We start from the raw sequence: 5,235 nt of genomic DNA on the forward strand, positions 1-5,235 counted from the left end.
GAATGGGTGGGTAGGGAAGTGCGGGGGGGGGGGGTATGGGGGACTTTTGAGATAGCATTGGATATGTAACTGAGGAAAATATGTAATAAAAGAAAATACTTTTTTTAATAAAAAAAATAGAAGCAGAAGGAACAGTACCTAAGTCATTATATGAAGCCACAATTACTCTGATACCTAAATCACACAAGGATCCAACTAAACAAGAGAACTTAAGAAACAATCTAAACCCATGACAACCCCTGAAGAAATTTCTCAGGTTGCTGTAATTTCTGCAAATGGAGACAAAAACATTGGGAACATCATTTCTGATGCAATGAAAAAGGTTGGAAGAAAGGGTGTCATCACAGTGATGGATGGAACAACCCTGAATGATGAGCTAGAAATTATTGAAGGCATGAAGTTTGAAAGAGGGTGTATTTCCACATATTTTATTAACACATCAAAAGGTCAAACATGTGAATTCTAAGATGCCTATATTTTGTTGAGTAAAAAGAAAATTTCTAGCAAACACAGAAGTGGATGCTCACAGTCAGCTATTGGATGGGTCACAGGGCTCCTAATGGAGGGGCTAGAGAAAGTACCCAAGGAGCTAAAGGGATCTGTAACCCTATAGGTGGAACAACATTATGAACTAACCAGTACCCCGGAGCTCTTGACTCTAGCTGCATATGTATCAAAAGATGGCCTAGTCGGTCATCACTGGAGAGGTCCGATATGCCCCAGTACAGGGGAATGCCAGGGCCAAAAAGTGGGAGTGGGTGGGTAGGGGAGTGAGGGGGGGGAGTTTATGGGGGATGTTTGGGATAGCATTGGAAATGTAAATGAGGAAAATACCTAATAAAAATATTTTAAAAAAGAAAATTTCTACTGTTTAGTTCATTGTACCTACTCTTGAAATTGCTAATGTTCATCAGAAGCCCTTGGTGACAATCACTGAAGATGTTGATGGAGAAACTCTAAGCACACTGGTTTTGAACAGGCTAATAGTTGGTCTTCAGGTTGTAGCAGTCAAAGCTCCAGGATTTGGGGACAATAAGAAGAACCAGCTTATAGATATGGCTATTGCTACTGTTGGTGTGGTGTTTGGAGAAGAGGATTGAGTCTAAATCTTGAAGATGTTCAAACTCATGACTTAGGAAAAGTTGGAGAAGTCATGTCACCAAAGATGATTCCATGCTTTTGAATGGAAAAGGTGACAAAGCTCACATTGAAAAACATATTCGAGAAATCACTGAGTAGCTAGACATCACAACTAGTGAATACGAAAGGAAAAACTGAACGAGTGACTTGCTAAACTTTCAGATGGAGTAGATGTGTTGAAGGTTGGAGGGATAAGTGATGTTGAAGTACATGAGAAGAAAGACAATTACAAATGCTTTCAATGCTACAAGAGCAGCTGTTGAAGAAGGCATTGTTCTAGAAGGCTGCTCTCTGCTTCAATGCATCCCAGCCTTGGATTCATTATAGCCTATTAATGAAGGTCAGAAAATAGGTATAGAAATTATTAAGATCAACACATTTACATATAATTCCTTCTCCGACAATATATACACATCTTTTTATCTTATTATGACTGGTACAGTTTTCTACTTTGTTTCATCTTTGATGAGGCACCAGATCATCTTTCATCATTAGACATAAACTTCCATTGCAAGAACATAAACATAAGTTTAAGCATAAAACAAACTAGCATTTCTCATCATCCAAAGAGGAACAAGATAATTTAATTGACTTAATTATTTGGCCCCACATTTTATCAAAAGGAAAAAATAAAATAAATGGGCCACAAGAACTTCTAAAGCCCAAACCATGTGCCATAGCTACTCCCGAAGTAGTTTTAAAACAGCTAGCAACAAGATTTGTTCCTCTTGGCATTTGAGTGCTGGTTATATCAACAGATTTTCTGCTTCTCAGTGAAATTTATTAAATTTAAGTCTAAAATTTTCATTTGCTTTTGTAATTTAACTCATAGAGGAAAGGTATCAGACATAAAATTTGAAATGCAGCTGTGTTGTTTCGAAATGAATAATGTCTGCTGGGTGAGACACTGAGTCAAGGGTTTAGTTTTCAGCATAAGGAAAGTATTTTGTGAGTTTTGCTGGAAAAGATGACAGCCTAGCAAAGGCAACCTCCCTTTTAGATAGAGAAATGTGGAGATGAGAACAAAGTGATAATTTGGCTAGAAAAACAAAACACAAAATAGCTTAGGTGGCCAAGTGAGCATTATGTGGGAGCATCTCTATTCGATTGCATGTAACTTTCCTCTGTTCTCCCTTGTTTTAAAAAATTAAAATTATAAGCCATTAAAACTTTAAGGCAAACCTCTGATCTCAAATTCAGGAAGAACACACTTCATGGAAAAGAGTAGTGAAAGCATTCTTATTACTCAATACAGAATGTTATCTTGAAGAGATTACAGACCAGAAATCAAGGAGTTCACTAGCTGTTGCTTTCATCAGTATAAATTATTGCAATATATGCTGAGTTGAGTTGTGCAAATAGCAGATTAGCTGAGGCTCTGTTTTCTGATGGCTAATACGTAAGAAAGATAATATTTTAAAATCTTTTGACTGAAATTGTTGGTTTTGCAGTGAAGTCATCTTCTATGTGGATTAACACCAAAACCTAGAAAAAGCAGAAATGGATTGTAAAATATTAGACAATATTTATTTTACACGAAACTCAAGATGACCAAAATTAAAGCTATTCACAAGAAATGGGCATTTCAAGTTATATAAAAGTCTAAAGTATGAGTGATATCAATTTCATCTCATTTTGAATTTATGCTATTATGAGTAAATATGTTTCTGTACCATGATAAACCAGTTGTGTATTCTAAATGAGGAGAAAACCCCTCTATCTAAGCTGATGCATAAATTGCACCAGGAATAGATTTTTTAAAGGGCAAACCCAGGTGTTTTTTCCAGAGTTAATATATGTTGACTTACTGCTTTTTTTGACATAAAATCATCTCAAAGAATTTTCTTCTTCCTTATGGAAACAATGCTGATACATAATCAGAGGTCTAGGTTATTAAGATTCAAGACAAAACTGAAATCTCTGCTTGCAAGGGAAAGGCGACTGCAGAATCAGAAAAGCTAGATAGATGGGCGTGGTACAAAAATAATTTTTTGGAAGAAAGTGACTTAATCTCTAGGGAGGTAACCATATTGCAATATAAAATCTTTTCTTGGTTTTTAAAATAACTATTGATTTAATAATGCAATAAATGAAGTAATATGAAAACAGAGAGCAAGATCTGTCAGTTAACAACCAGCTGGCAAGCTGATCAGCATGACCTATTTTCTATAAAAGCCATTTGTGTGAACAAATAAATGCTATGATTAACAAGGCCAGTATAACTCAGAATTGTTTAAAAATTACCGAATAATGAGGCAAATTATAATAAGGGTGATTGGGTCTCTTAGATAAGTTAAAATAATTCACTTTTAAATACATAAAACCTTTCTGGTCAATTTAATTTCTATCAAATAGATCCAATGCCACTTTATCACTTGTTAGGAGATACTAATGTTTATGCACACAGTCAAGAGATGTGATTTAAAGATGCTACTGCCTCAATGCATTTGGCACAATATAACAAAGAAAAAATGGTGGCAAAGAAGTAAAAAGAAATATAGGCAATGGTGATCCACTTGGAACTATTTAAATCCTTATGGATTATCAACATAAATTCCTTTAGTGTTGCTTAAAATAGCTGTTTCAGTTAGTCAGACATATGTGAATTAAATTAAAACAATGAGGAAATCAGACAACACTGTTATTAAATTCACCAACTACCTCCCCCAATTATGACATTGGTTAACACTGACAATCAACAAATAGAAACACATAAAACTAAAAGGTTTCTGAACAACAAAAGGACACCATCATTTAAATGACGAGATAGCCTAGATACATATCTAGTATCTAGAATATATACAGATTTAAAAACCTAAACAGCAAGAAACAAGCACCACCATCTCCAAATGGGGTTGGATATAAATAAAGAATTCTAAAAACATAAATTACAAATGGCTGAAAATTGTTCCAAAATCAGTCAATATAAGGAAAACTACTTTGAGACCAACTTACTCTGGTCAGAATAGATAAGATCAAAGCATAAGTGATAACAAATTCTGATGTGACTGTGGAGGAAGGGGAATTCCTAGGAGTGCATACCAGTGAAACTAGTATGGAAATCAGTGTAGATGTTTATCAAAAAAAAAAAAGCCTAGAAATAGTAAGATAATAATCAATCCCATCCAGCTGTGGAACCTGCAAGCCACAATTATGACTCACCTGACTGCAACAGTGGCATCAATGGCATTGCGTAACCAACTACTTTCTGATTGAATTTAAGTTTCTCTTCACTAGGTGGAGCCTATACTTCACATAGTTGCTGAGGACAATAACTTGTATGCAAAGGTCATAGACCCTAAGGAAGAACCTGCTACCATTGTTTTGCCAAGAGGACATAATATTAAGGCAACTCCTAACAACTTGTTATACTTACAGATGAGTGAATCATTCAAACACTTCAGAGAAGTTTATTTGTTTGTTTGTTTGTTTGTTTTAAGCACATGCCAATTACCACCGACAGCCATAATGTTAAAGATGAGGAAAATAAGTGACTTGTGAAGTGTTTAGCCCTAAATGAGACATCTCATTTCCCAAAGTTCACAGATCATTGTGGGAAAATGGGAAGAGAGACTAAGAGCCAGAGGTAGAGGATAACTACAGGCTTTTTCAATGAAATTGTTCTTGGGAGACAATAGGGCAGTTGCATATATGAAGTCATAGCAGTTCTAACAGGCTGCTCAAGACCTGTGAAAGGACAAGCCAAAATATTATCATAATGGAGAGGGAAGGTTGGCACCAAGTTCTATCCCTAGCTAAGGAATTGTAGAAACTGGTAGTTGCTGAGAGAGGAAAAAAGTAGCTTTTCTTAGAGTGTGGTTTGTGGTAGTTCTAACACACTCCAGTGGATGGCAAAACACCTAAGAAATACAGGAAGCAAAAATAGGACTTGATAGATTTAAAAAGAAATGAAGACACATAGGTGAGAGTGTGTACCAAGGAGAAAATGGGAACATAGAGGGGGGATAGATATGATCAAAATAAATGTATTGTAGAGATTTCTCAAAGAATTAATCAAAATATTTTTAGAAAAGAAAAATCATTTTCTTTATTTTCTCTTTTTTAATTTTTAATATTTTTTATTACGTATTTTCC

The 5,235-nt window shown here is 35.2% G+C and overlaps 1 pseudogene; it reads left to right on the forward strand.

Moving 5' to 3' along the window:
* The window catches only part of LOC110295083, a 7,714-nt pseudogene extending 6,079 nt beyond the window's left edge, over positions 1–1,635 (forward strand).
* The last annotated feature ends 3,600 nt before the right edge of the window (positions 1,636–5,235 follow it).

This window comes from Mus caroli, chromosome 1 (genome assembly GCF_900094665.2).
Source record: "Mus caroli chromosome 1, CAROLI_EIJ_v1.1, whole genome shotgun sequence".
Taxonomy (NCBI): Eukaryota; Metazoa; Chordata; class Mammalia; order Rodentia; family Muridae; genus Mus; species Mus caroli.